We start from the raw sequence: 15,405 nt of genomic DNA on the forward strand, positions 1-15,405 counted from the left end.
AAACGCCGCCTACAAGGTACTCTCCCAGATCCGGTTACGCCGGTTTTCACCGATAGCACAAGGTTTCGTAGGGAATTATCAGGCGGGTTTCATGGAGGCTCGCGCAACTACGAAATTTTTACTATCCGACAGATCTTGCAAAAATGTTGGGAGTACAACGTGCCCACGCATCACATCTTTATTGATTTCAAAGCAGCATACAATACAGAGAACTACATTGGATTGAGTGATGTGTTTCGTACGCATCTCTGGGACGCTCTCGAGTCCCTTCGAGACGCGGCGAGGGTTGAGACAAGGTGACGGTTTATTCTGCATGCTGTTCAACATCGCTCTTGAGGGGAAAATCCGACGAGCGGGCATCGAAACAAGAGGCACGATTTTCACCTAGAGTAGCCAACTTCTAGGCTTTGCAGATGACTTCGATATCATAGCCAAATAAATAAATGTGTCGAAGACCAAATACTTGAAAGGAAGAGACTCAATGGAAAAAAACGCGCGTCTCTCACGGACGGTAACCGTTGACGGCAACGAACTAGAAGTAGTAGAGGAGTTCGTGTATTTGGGATCGCTGATGGTGACCGCGGACAACAACACTAGTAAGGAGATCCAGCGGCGCATCCAAGCGGCAAATCGGGCCTACTTAAAACGTTACAATAAAAGGAAGCATACGCCGCCGCACGAAGCTAATAATGTACAAAACCCTTATTAGATCGGTAGTTCTTTATGGCCTTGAAGCCGTGACGCTGCTCACGGAGGACATACGCGCCCTTGCCGTGTTTAAGCGGAAAGTGCTGCAGACGATATTTGGTGGAGTACAAACTGAAAGCGGAGAGTGGCGGAGGCGTATGAATCACGAACTACAGGCACTGCTTGAGGAGACTCCCATCGTACATCTAGCGAAAGTTAGCAGGCTACGGTGGGCCGGACACGTCGTAAGGATGCCGGACGACAGTGCGACGAAAATAGTCCTCTTCGACAACCCACCGGCACCAGGAATAGGAGGGCGCAACGTGCACGATGGCTCGAAGTCGAAAGCGATTTGCGACTTCTGAGACGACAAGGAAATTGGCGACGAGTGGCCCAAGACCGAGTTGAATGGAGACGAGTGCTTGAAACAGTACGAGCCATCGCGGCTCTATGCTGAAGAAGAAGAAGAGAGGCCTCAGAAAGCTGCGAAGCTCATACATCGCTAGTCGTTATCGTTATCGAATGTTCTGTATCTAACTAGGTCTTCATTGTTCGCGGTTGCTAGTAGCTTTGTTTAAGTAGGTTGTCTTGCCAGATGGCCATCCTAACTGTAGTGCCGAGCAAAAACATTTCTAAATTTAGCTGTCCGCTCTGGATCAGACGCTGGTGTGAGCCGCTCCTAACCTGGAATACAGGCGCTCACTTGGCTATGAAGGGGTGGAACCGTTAAAAGCCATTAGAACAGACGCTCGTGGTAGGCAAGACGACTCCTCGTGCTGACACTTAGCATTCGCATGAGTGCCTCCTTTCCCGTCTGTATACGACCTTAGTTTCCAGCATGGTAAACATGGCATTGCGGTGTTACAGATTTGAGCTCCAGCTGCAAAATATTGTTTCGTAATATGCATCCAGATCGAGAGAATACCTTGAAAAAATATGTGAAAACCTTATTATATATATGTATATTTATTTTATATTTATGATATATTTTATTTTATTGCACGAACTAATGCAAGTTTCTAGTGACAATCCGTACACAATCAAGACAAGAATCACACGTAATTGTGGGCCATTTAGGCTTTAATTTTCAATTTATGTCTGATATTATTGCTTATTGATTGATAAAATTAATTTGCTCAATAATATTCAAACATAAATCAGTCGTTAAAGTTAAAATGACCCACATGATTGTGTACTGTGTATATTGTGTACACATGTTCGTTTGAAAATGGGAGATAACTTATCTGTACCATTTTATCGGACATATTAATTTAACGCAATAGATGAAGTGCTTTCGTGTTTCGTGTTTTTCGATTGGTTTTCATTTCAGAAAAGTGGCAAAATACTTAACAAACACCATTAAGAAGTCAAAGGACAAAGCAATTTTCCTTTGCAACGCTATTTATGGCCAGAGCGTTGATTGATCATTGCAAGCTTAATTATTTCGTACCTAGTTACGACTCAGCGTGCTGAAAATTGTCATTGGTGAACCGAAAGAGTGTTGTGCAAGACCAGTATGGTTGAACATCTGGAGTTGTTAACGTTATGGATTTCATATGACAGGACAGACAAAAGCACGTTAGATAACATCATAAAAGAAACAGACCATGTGTGTTTTTTTTGCATAGGTATAAAGGAGCCTCATGCAGAGTTCCTTCAATGGCGTGGCCTAAATTTGATTTTTATAACAACGCTGAGTTCGAGTGGTAAAATTAAGGAGCAGTTTTTTGACCTACTAAGTATAGGGTAACTTCAGCCTGCCAATAATTAAAATCCCTCCCATTTTTTGTCCTCGCCAGGCAATCGCGAAGCAAACCCAGTTGTTCTTACTGAGCACAAATAACGAATTGAGTATCAAGCATAAATGTCAATTAGTCGACATAATGACATAATGACGAGCTAGCATTAGACAATAGTGCTCGACCATCAATTTTACTGCCGCTGCTGCTTGTTCTTGCAATTCAGTAGTACATACAGACCGTCTCATTCAACGGCACTCTTGTTATGATTTTATTGGTACTTACCCAATTTTATGCATCTACCTCTGCCCGATTAAAGGTTAATTGAGAATAACCGTAATTGTAATGCGCAGAGCTTTGGAGGCCTATACAAACATCTGGTAGGAGAGCGTTTCTGCGTGTTAGAAATACGTTCATCATGTCACATTTTGTTTTCGTTGAAGCTAACGTAAGGAGTAGTGTGCTCAAGGGGCTGGTATTTAGCTCAAGTGGGGATATGGAAATTAAAGTGTAGAAGTCCACTTTAGTTTCACATTATGATCTACACAAACCTTCCTTACCAGGTGAACTAATTGTGTGTTATTATAATTCTCGAATGAAGTATCAACATAAAAAAACATATTAGTACCTAACCGATTTTGTACAAGTACTACGAGCGATCCGAACTGATTTTTTATACTTCAAATTTAAAATAATGCAACAGCTTAAGTGGAATACATAGGTACGTAGCAGACAACCAAACTAAGCTGCATTGCCAGCTAGTTATGCGATTCGGATCGGAAAGTGGAACTAAAAAATGTTAATCGATTTCTTTCTAAGGTGCATTTTCTGTCAGTTAGAAAGTTTCACCGCCTTGGCGATTGCTGTGAAAATTAGCCTTGAGGTTAAATCTTCGGTAAAGCAGAAACCACAAGGTCGAGCTGTAATTAGAAGCTTAAGTAAAAGGAAATTGACGATTTGTGGTCATTTCTTGCGTACAGTGGCGTTTCGATTTTAATACGGTCAGTAAAAAAACTTTCGTTAATCTATAAAACGCACAACAATGTATTGATGGAGAATAGAAAATGGTAAACTTAAAACTGCTTGAATATTTTCTATCATCTTATTAATGTCTTAATTAGTCTAAGACCAACTAATTTTCACACTATTTACTCCATAACACTACGCCATAACTTGGATTGTTCGCTTCGATGGTGGTTTTCTTTCTGCACTGTCGTAAGCTTTACGAACCTTCGCTGTTTCGTTGCATTACTATTAATTAAGCTTTCCAGAAACGAGCACGTTTCATCAAAAACGGTGATTTTCAGTTGTCCTTCAAGCACCCCAAAATTAACCGACCGTAGAGCACTTGGTGCTTGGTGCTTTCCACCGTTGTCCCTCGCTCGCCAAAGTGTTGGTAATAATACCCAGCTGTGCGGTTGATGGTCAGTAAAATGTGAAAGAAAAATTATTTTTTGCGCATCTGCAGACTGCAGTTGTAATCTGTTCGATTTATGCACCGTTGAAGTGTTCAATTATCCCTAGGTACCGCGCAGCTTCAGTTGCATCAGTCCCCAATGCAATGCCATAAGATTTTACACGATGGCATGATAATTAAACAATTATCTTCTTTATTGTTTATTCCTCAAGCTCAGTGCATCGTTTTCCTCGACCCAAACCGAGATGCCATAAATCAAACTACTCCACGTGCCATAAATACTTGGCGTTAAATGCAACTTCCTTGTTCCTCGAACAGTGTCCTTCAGACGCACAAGCGCAATCGGTTTTCGGAACAGCAGCCGCAAGAATCCACCTGTCCGACCGTGTGCGGTGCTTAATACGCTCGATGTCCGAAGGTCTTCGGATGTCGTGTACGGACAACTATATTTGTACGCACGGCTATGTCTCCACGTATGCTCAGGTAGTGAAAGCTGAACGTGAAGGTCGTTGCAGTTGTTCGTAGCTTTGCTTTTTTGGTGGCTGAATCGGCTGAAAAAGGAAATGATCCGAAAATTTCGAGCCAAAAGTGGGAGGCGTTGAAAATTGATTTTTCGTTTGCGATAGCGATTATGAAACGGACGCCGCCCTCCGCTGGCACTGCGCTGGTTAGTTAAAAGTTAGCTGAAGCAGAATCAATAAACGGGAAATTTATGTCGCACGTGGCTTGTTTGGCCACTGTCCAGTTGAGTTGGGTTCAAACCGTCCGTCCGGTGTTGGCGGCGGCCCGCTTCAACATTTGTTTTCGGTAAATTGTTTTACGATTATGAGAGGAGGTCCCTTTTATTTCCAAATATTAATTTGGGACTCATCTAGGTTGACCGTTATCCTTGTTGGGCTGCCGGTAACTTTGCTTGGTCGGAGAATTCACCAAGATTTACGATCAGACCTGATGGCTTGGAAGTACAAATCTAATTGTGCCGATCTTGTTTTCTCTCTGGATGTTCGTTTAGCAGTAATGTAATAAATTTAGATCAAGGTGTAAACTGTTTTTTCCATTTTAGTAAGAGAATAATTTAAATTGTAAACCATCATTATTCTTTTCCAATGCTAGCGTATGAAATTAGCAGAAGATAATTATTTTTGTTTTACTTCAGGGTGCTTTACTGCTTTTATGCCAACAGCTGTCGCGTTACTGTGAGCTTTTAAATCAAAATAATGTGACTTTAATGATACACGTACTGCTAACTGAAGGAGTGCATTGCATAAATACACCTCTAGATTATAGACGTGCCGTATTTTTATAGCTTATCGTAGGCCGCTCCTGTTAAGCTTGCTCGGTGAATTTAAAATTTCATTGCTATGTGGAGGTCATTACTCTTAATTCACTTTCATGCAGCCAGCGTACACACCGGCGAACGCCGTGAAATCAAATTATTATTGCAACTATACCTAATGCAATATGTGTGTCTATCTCGAATGTGAATGAATGTCGATACCTACCTTACTGACCGACTGACAAGCATGCATGTTACTGTCCGACCGACGTAAATTACTTCTCAACACAATCAAACCGTTGCTGTACTGTGTGGTGATATGGAAAACAAATTTCCGCCAAATGTGGGTTGTAACATCAGTAGGAAAATGAAAATAAAACTAAGACAGCAACAGCGCGAATTAATCTTGGTCAGTGATGAGCGAACGAACAGCTGACGCACTCGATGCCGTTTTTATTCGTCATAGGCCAACTTTATTGACCCCTTCACCGGCAGCTACGTCACCATAAGTCATATGTTGCCCGCGCAGCATTGCACCGCACCGCATCGTACCGCACCGTTTCTGCAGAGTGGTTTTCTAGGAGATCGATGATGATGTGAAGAAATACACTCTGCGCGACCCGCTTTAGAAATCTGCTGCTGGGGGTTAAGTTTTCCTTCATTCAGTGAGACCTCGCTTGATCTCAGACTGAGCCAGACATTGGCAAAAACAGAAACTGCAGTCATTATTGTATTATAAAATATTATGCAAGCATGTCCATAATTACGTGTTTATTCATTATTTAGCGGGTATGCTGCTATTTGGTTTGATGCAATAGCACAGAAAACTGCAATGTTTTGCGATCGGGAGCCGTTCGCGCGATCAGGTTTATTGAGACCGGATGAATTGAATAGCGACTGGTGGCACACAGAGGAAGCATTGAACAGGTTCTCCGTATAAGTAGTTGTGTTTCTTGAGTTGCATTCAAAAGCATAACCAGCCCCTGCATCTAGAAATATTTAGAGGCCCGTCGAATTTAAAATAGCAGAATGGATTTGTAAAGCTTTAAGAATTTAGAACTTAAATTCTATTACAGTAATGTTCCGATTTTGTCAGGGTGACAAAATGGGGAAACTGACAAAATCGGGGAAAAATTTTTTTGATTTTTTTTTTGACGTAGGACTACGTTTTACGGCAAGTTTTGAGATAGGGTGTCATTCCAAAAAATCGAAAAATGCGAGCGTCACGAAAAATGAAAGGTTTTGAGCGCTAATAGCTCAGCGGTTTTCCAATCGATTTTCAATATTCTTACACCAATCGATCGGAAATTTTTCTAAGAATTGACCCAAATGAAGAAAAGTATGGATTCTTGATGTTGAACTATTGAAAAATTGAAAATAATGAACCTATGTTTTACCAGAATTCTCGCTTCGTGATTGGTTGGAAGATTCTTTACGATGATCTAAACCTATACCAATTTGATATTTGTGCTTGGGAAGTAAGCCAAAACAAGCGACAAAGTTTTCTCATTTCCAGGGCTTCGACCGATCGTTTTTTTCTACCGCAGTCACACCAACGCGCATTCAAGTTCACACCGTCCGTTTAGAGGTGGAATACGAACGCTATGCATAACACAACTGGCAGTTTGCTCAGTCAAACGCCGATGGCACGCAGTAGTATGAACGGATTCTAAAGCTTTTTAACATTTTCGTTTCGATCAAGTTGCCTTTACCGTTTGGAGCAGCGAATGACTGCAAAACAGTCAAATGACTGGCAGTCACCACGCTTACGAAAAGCAACCGCACAATCGTATGATTCAATACTACAAAAAAAAAACAACCACTACGTGTGCATGGAAGAAGTCGGTCGGACTCCGTCCAATACAAACGAATATTTTGCTTGCGTCGGACCGACGTCCGGGTGACAAACTATTACTGTGAGCAGCCGATTTGAAGACAAAAAGAGAAACGAAAAAATACGTCACCGTATGCTTCCAGTCAGTTTGCAGTTTATATTCTCAAAGCGCAAAGCAAAACGGGAAATCGACTGTTTGCTTTTGCAGAGATGCCGCATGAATTGTAAGACGGCAGCAGCGCAAGCGGCAGCTTGACTGAATTGAAAAAACAGTCAAATGATCGTTCAAAAAGCGGAGTTTGAATGCGGAAAGTTCGCATACACGGCAGTCACATTCAACTTGCGATCCCTTTTCAAGCCCTGCTCATTTCAACAAGATTTCTTAACACCGCGGTTAAACCTAGACCATTTTGATGTCCTTGCTTGGGAAGTATACCAGAAAGAGTGACAAAGTCCCCTCGTACCAACAGATTTCTTACGAACGCGATTAAACCTAGTCCAACTTGATGTCTGTGTTAGGGAAGTGTGCCAGAAAAAATGACAAGTTCATTATCCCAACAGATCGCAAATTCCTTACTGCGAGACGATTAAACCTCGGCGAATTTGATATGTGTGTTGGAAAAATGTTCGGTTATAATACGACTTTGTATGAATACGCATCCTTGCTGTTCCATTAGAAGCATAGTGAAAAGATGTGCTGTTGATAAAATAGGATTGAATTGGTAAAATCCCTTCAACGTGGGGAACCATGGGTAATAAAAACAATCTTTAATTTCAATAAGGTAGCAGGAAAGCAATAGTTTGTTTTCTTGATTTTGTTAAATTGTTTTCAAATGTACAATCTTTTGAGAATTGAACGTATGCAAAGTTACTACTTTGATAAATGTTACTTATAACGCATGTAGCATGTTTATATGTTGCATATAGCATGTATACATGAAGAATCGAATGATTACAAGCATGAATACATGCTACTATCACTACAAAGACACTTACGTAGTCCTGCGTCACCTATATATGCGGTCGTGTCTTGTACATAACCCCTCTGATTTTTCAAAATTAAAGACTTAAGACCTTGCAATATCGAAGACTATTACTAAATAATTAAATTTTATCCCTCAATTGGTCAATCGAAAGCTCAATGAACCAGGCACAGCACACTGGTTCAGAGCCTTCAGTGGTGCGCAATAGCTTTGAGCGGGAAAACTTAGTTTTAGATTTATGGAACCTTTGGAAGAGTTTCTTAAAATAAAAGTTCTATCGTCCAGCGGAATTAAAATTTTGATTAATCCCCCTAAAAGTGCAATAAAAAATTTATTTTTCTTCAGTTTCAATATAACACATTGATGTGTTCTGCAAAGTTTTACAGCATATTATTACAAGAAATTTTGCTGAATGCAGTAACCTTCTATCTCTTCAGCAAAGATTGAAAAATCCTATTTCTCATAAATGAAAAATCGTTAAAATCAGTTTTACTGTTTTAGATGTTTTTGTGGTTGTTGTATGACTTTTTTCTGTTTTACAAAGTTGTACAAATAGTAAAAATACACAACATTGCTGAATATAGTATACATCTATCTTTGCTTGTCTAGAAACTATAGAACTTTTACTATAAAAATATCCTAATTTTAACCCCGAATTACTCGCAAGAAGGCATCATTTTATTCAAAAACTCTTCCCAGAGAATCAGAATGGTTTCAAGCAGGCTGAAAACTTTTATAAATCATGTTTAAAAGCACAAAAGTTAAACAAAATTTATAGGCTGACAAAATCTGATAAAAAGCTGATACATTTATTACAAACTGCATTCAGCCGTGCAAACGGCGCATACGACTTTAAATATCAATAATAATTGTATTCTCCAATAATTTTATTTTCCATTGCACAAAGTATCTCAACTAAATTTAAAATGCGTGTAAATTTGCTCTGAGCAACATTGTGTTTTTTCTATATTTTTAGTGAATTATTTATTATTTAAAAGTTGTTCCATCGACAACGTGGCATAATTTTTTCAATTCGTTCGGTTCCTCGACAAGCGGAGCCCATTCAAGTTTATAGTACTTGACTTAAGTTTTAAGATGAAGCACTGATTTCATAAATGCACTTGCCCCATTTTACCCCATAGGCTCGTGTAGCTATGGAAATTTAATGCTTGAATATGCGATAACTCAGTAAGTAAAGGTCCAAGCGATTTGCGATTTTCTGCAAAAACGTGTATTTTGAAAGCTTTGATAATTGCCTAGGACATTGTATTCTTGTGAAATGCAACTAACAAATGCTAAGTATGAAAAACCAATTTTTAAAGAAGTTTTAAAGAATATGCCCCATAGTCCAGCACTCGATAAAGATAGAAATTTTATTTCTTCAGCAAAGTTGCTTGTTTCTACAATATTTACAACTTTGCCCAAGAAACTATGTCTATATTTCCTAACACAAAAAAGTTATTTTTTTATTTTCATTACAGTACGCGATGACTAACTTTTGACAGTTTTAGATTAAGGGGGATATTCATACGAATAAAAACGTCGAAGACGATAAATGATAAAATGAAAACAAAAGACACTAGGGAAAACGCCCTTTTGGACTACTGTGCAACGTACTTGCCCTTATTCTCCGTTCTTCTGTTCCTCCATTCGTTTGTAACCCTATGAAACCCTACCTACACCCGCTGCATTATCGGCAACAACAAGCAAAAAAACGGACGCAATTAAGATTCTGCCCGCAGTCTGACAAAATATATGTGATCTAATGTAAAATTTTCCGGAAAATCGTGTGGCGGCCACCCCTTTCCTGTTTGTCATTAGGAAGTGCCTCATTTTGCTCATATTCCCCTATTTTTGATATTTTTTCACACTTATTGGCTAATATCAAGCCTTACTATGAGAAAACAAAACTTAAAAATCTGATAATTATGTGTAAAGAAGTCTGCAGAATCTAGTAGGATTCAGTCCATTTCCAAACCAAAAAAAATATTGTGCTCTAAACTAAACCCTACTTGATTCTGCGAACTTCTTTACACATAATTATAAAGTTTTTAAGTTTTGTTTTCTCAAAGCGTAGCTTGGTATAGCTCAATAAGTGTAAAAAAATGTTAAAAATAGCGGAAAATGAGCAAAATGGGGCACTTCCTAGTGACAAACAGGAAAGACGTGAACACCACGTAATTCTCCGGAAAATTATACATAAGATCACCTATATTTTATCAGCCTGCGCGCCGTATCTTAAATACGTCCGTTTTTTGCTTGTTGTTGCCCATAGTGCGATGCTGGCCCTGATCCTCCACGTGTATACAATGTTGCGAATCGAGCGAGAAGTCAATCATGCCTACTCACAAGCGAAAGAGTATGAGAAACATAGCATTCAGCGCTTACGTCGCACACGCAGACGTCGGTGCTGTGTGCAGACATTCTGCTACCCACGCACTCGCGCACGCACATCCTCATATCGTGTTCCTGCATAGCTTATTCCCGAGTCAAAAAATTCGTGGGGAATCGATGTGGGAGAGGCTGGTGATGCACTGGGATACAAATTTTGCATTACTTTTTCGTCTTCTTCTTCATCTTCGTCCTCAACTCTACTTACAGGCGGGAGTGCGAGTCGTTGTGATTAATTGGTATCAGCAGGTCAGGCTGCAACGACGAACGACGAGCGACGACTGTAGCGGTTAGCTAAACACACACTCCCAAAAACTCGTTGCAGTGCATGAAGAAATAAGATCGGGAGTTTTAAAGGGATGCTTATGCCGGCGTGTTCGTTAGAATGAGTACGCGTGTGTGAGAAAATTAGATCACAGGGTACTTACACCTTGTACGGGGTCTTTGTCTGTTCGATGGCATTTACTTGTGAAGCCCATAATAAACACGACTTGCTAATGTTGGATCGATTCATTACACCTTGTAGCGCTATGTTGAACAGCAAGCCTGAGTTACTCGTCAACCCACCTGAAATCCGCACGCAACACTGCATGCCATCTATCGAAGCATTAATCAGTCTGATCTGTTTTCAGGAAAAGCTGTTCTCATCCATGGTTTTCCGTAGATGGTATCGGATGCAGCTTTAAAGTCGAGAGACAAATGGAGTGGCCTTCTGTGCCATCTCCACGACTCCCAGACCAGGAGTCGGAGCTTTGACAGTTTCCCCTTCTGGGTTGCTGCGCCTTTCCGAGGCAAAAGCTCATAGTAACAGCTGGGGACGTTCGGGGGTTAGTGGTCTTCGGTACAACGTTTATCTTCAGCCGGTTCATCTGTTCCTGTGATCTCTTTGTATAATGGGCCGAGGCTAGTTTCAGCCAGAAAGTATGCGCTTCTTCGCGTAATACATCTTGACGAAGTAGGTGACAGCTTCCACTTCGTACTGTATATCTCTCCTTTCACCGCATCCCCGAAAGAAATAACATCACCTTGGACATTCCCTTCTCGCTGATCGTTAGTCACAGAAGGAACTTCTTCGAGAACTTGGTGTGGAAGATATATTTGACTTCATCGCTTACATTTTTGTTAGGGGACGTGAAGTACCTCTACCTTTTCAGTCTATCCCTTCACCTTCTGCTGCATATTATAGTTGCACCTCACCGTTGGGCGGCCGAAACTAGGCTTCCGTTCGACGCTCTCGACGAACGACGGATCGCGTCTCGCTTGTGAAGGAAGAGGGGGTTGTTAATGCCTGGCAGTATGAACAAAACATCGAGCGTAGTTGCTTGGCTGTTTTCGCCATGGCTGCAGTAAATATGCTAATAATGCTGTTATTTTTTGTACACAACGGGGTTGCTAGGGTTGGCATCAAATGGCAGCGTGATCGCATGAATAATCGCTAATCTCTGTCCATTTTTTTTAAATGCGGCTGTTCAATATATTGTGGAGTACCCAAAATTGAGAGGACGGTAGTTCCTGCACCCAAGTTTTATAATCCGTTTTCATCGCGTTGGTCTTCTCCGACTGTTCCGAATTTTCTTGGCCTTGGCCTTGGCAACAACGCCCTATCCTGCCTGCTAACATAGCCTATTATAATTTAGTTAAGTCCTCCTATGCAGGCTTCCAATAGAAGGAGGGAATGGTAGAAGAAAGTAGTGAAATCAAAGGTATTTGTAGCATCCAACAGAGTGGGACAAGACGTTAAAGGGAAGCAAAGCAAAATCAAGTAAGAGAGGCTTATTGAAGCAACGCTTACTAGCTAATAGCTTCTTGATTCAATAAGCGGATCCTACGGATAAGGATGTTTGTCGGGTGTTTGTCTCATTGTGTCTCACTCTTCCCGCCTATTGCGGAACAGTGGGACAAAATGACACTGTAGTTGTAACTAATTTAGCTTGAAACCAAAACGAACGAAACTTTTATCCAGACAACTAGGAGGATATACCTTGCTAATGGATTTAAAAGCTCCTTGATTCCTGTCATCAAAAATTTTTTTGATAATTTTTAGAAAAAAGTGTGTTATTGTAGACGTTTTTCTTCTAAAAATTTTTAACGTAAAAATAGCGATTCGCTATTACTGTCTGCTGTAATCTAGCTTTGCGCTAGTGTTTCAGTTGTTATGGTATAACTAAGGTACCTTTCACCACTCTAGATGGTTTTAATTCGAGCTTTTTTACATCTCGTCAAAGCGTGTTAGTGACGATGTTCAGCTACAGAATGGATGTTTGTGATCGAGCGTCTAACGGCGACTGGTGCTTTTTATGCCTGCTAGCTTAGACACAGTTGCTGTGCTATTCTGAACGATTGAAATCGCCTTGTTTTGAACTAGTTTTTGCACAAAGAATTGATTGCTATAATTTCGAACTAAATCTATTTCTTTTACGAGAATTTTCTGGTTTTTTTTCCTATCTTTCATTTATGCGCACATTAAACAACCAACATTAAAGTCACGTAAATGTAGGTATTCGGTAGAAAAGTATGATTTTTACTGGCACACGATATTAAACTTAAATCGATCAACTTCAGCACGAGCATTGGAAAATGTTAGTTGTTGCATGGACAGTGGCTAGTAAGCAACTAAAGATAGGACCGCTGAAACGATCGCGAAACAACATGCAAGATCTCAACCAGTTGAAGGATGGTTTGGTGCTGGTCAAAAAAGTGTCTTCCAATAACACCAGCACCAGCCTATCAGACTGGTCTACCGAGGTCTGCAGCAGTTATGGTCTATATCAGCACCATGTTTGGTATGTCAGAAATGTACAGGGTAGAGGTGTTATGCAATGCTTTCTTTGAGGTGCTTGCATTGAAAGCTGCACAACATGTATCGGCTCAAAGCGTTAGTGCAGCTCCAAATATAACTCTTGTGAGCTCCCTCGGTGGCGGCTGGAAAGTAAATATAAAGAGTACAAAAACATAGCAAAATATTGCAAGCAGAAACTTGCATTCGGGTAACCAATGTAACGAGTGACTGTTGTAATACATTTCGCTTAATTAGGTTTTCAGCTTAGGTGCTCAGGCGAACACCGCTCACTTCACATTGCCGGTGGCAAGTATGTGAACTAATTTTAGCCGATTCTGGTTTTGCTGATTTTGGCGAATGTTCGAAGCGGCACACGTGGATACCTGCGTGACTGTCTGGAGAAGAAAGCCGCACTTTAAACAGTGGCAGGTCTAACGGGCCGGCTTATGGAATCGCGTCTTAGGTACGATTTCTCAATCTGTTTTGTCCGTCGCTCCGAACTGATTCACCGGCCTTTTATTTATTTCTCTTTCACTGTCGAACAGTCAGCCTCAGCCTGGCAGCCAACCAGCCAGCTGGAGTCGCGTGCAATTCAGCCTTCAAAGCTCGTCGGTTGAGCCCGCCGCACCGACGTGTGTGATATTGTACAGCATAAATACGTGCGCGCTTGCTGACAATGCTTGCGGTTTGCACGCTCTTCAATTGCCTGATTGAGTGTAGTACGGACGGGTGAGAAAATGAATCCTACAACTAAGGAAAACCACTGCTTACTTACTTGCACTTTCGTTTGGAATGCGGGGTTTCCCAGTACTTGTGCCTATCGATAGGTTAGCACCATTGACGTAATAAATCTTCTCGGTGGCGCTATGCTGGAGCAGACTACTTACGTGAGATTTTGGGACACTCTTGGCATGCACTATGTTTCTTATTTTACCAAAGAGATTAAATTAGGTGTTGACTGCCTAAAATACAGTATCGAATGAATAAATGAAAACGTCTAGCCTTTACACCTTGATAACTTCTGAAGGATCTCCGACAACAGCAATGTTTGTTCTATCGATTTATGAAGGTAACCGTCACGGATGCCTTTTTATAATGATTTGAATACAATACACTCGGAATTGTGATTGTCTAGAACTTGCTTTTGAACTGCCCTATTAGGTGGATTTAAGCCGGTTTATGAATAACTGAACGAGTTTTCAAAGGGCATGCTATTTCGAACAACCCAAGTTTATTGCAACGGTTGCCAATCGCGCTTATGAGCCGTCGATCTTACGACTCTTTGCAAGCATTAAAGATTGCCACATCGATGCTATGGCTGCACTTGTGTGGTAATTCGTTCACCCATGTAGGTTTACAATGGAAGATATAGGCAGTAGTAAATAGCTGTTTACCGTAGATGTAAGTATTATTTAAGATAGAACGTAAGACCTGTAGACTGGCAGCATGGCAGGTATTTAGAATCACTAGTAGGAACATTTGTGGCGTCGTATTGAAATAGAGTGTGCATTGCTGTAAACATGTTGTCCTTGAAGTTTGTTGTAGTTTGAAGGGTTTAATATAAGTATTCCGCTCAATTCCTTTTCAATTCTTTCATACAGCTCTGTTTAATCTACAATGTAATTACCCATGAATTTTTAATTTTTTTTGTATGACGAGAACGAGAACTTCAATCCATTTGAAACCTTCCTGCTGCCGAAAAAAGTTTCAGTCGTTAAGGTTATAATCTTTATTAATTACAACCACAAACGAGAAGATGTCTTTTTTCCCCCACTGTTTCCCAATAGGTGTGAAGAATATTGAGACACGCATTTGAATTTAATTTAAATGACATTTTTATTTTATATGGTATGGTTAAAACTTCAGAACATTTTCACATACACATATATTACATATATTACAGATAAGGGGCAAATCCTGGTTATTTGACTTTTAACTTGCAATCAACACTTTATTTACAGTTAATCCTTCTGCGTTGACTTGCAATCCCAATCCCAATCCCAGTCCCAATCCCAATCCCAATCCCAATCCCAATCCCAATCCCAATCCCAATCCCAATCCCAATCCCAATCCCAATCCCAATCCCAATCCCAATCCCAATCCCAATCCCAATCCCAATCCCAATCCCAATCCCAATCCCAATCCCAATCCCAATCCCAATCCCAATCCCAATCCCAATCCCAATCCCAATCCCAATCCCAATCCCAATCCCAATCCCAATCCCAATCCCAATCCCAATCCCAATCCCAATCCCAATCCCAATCCCAATCCCAATCCCAATCCCAATCCCAATCCCAAT

Source organism: Sabethes cyaneus, chromosome 3, assembly GCF_943734655.1.
Source record: "Sabethes cyaneus chromosome 3, idSabCyanKW18_F2, whole genome shotgun sequence".
Classification (NCBI taxonomy): domain Eukaryota; kingdom Metazoa; phylum Arthropoda; class Insecta; order Diptera; family Culicidae; genus Sabethes; species Sabethes cyaneus.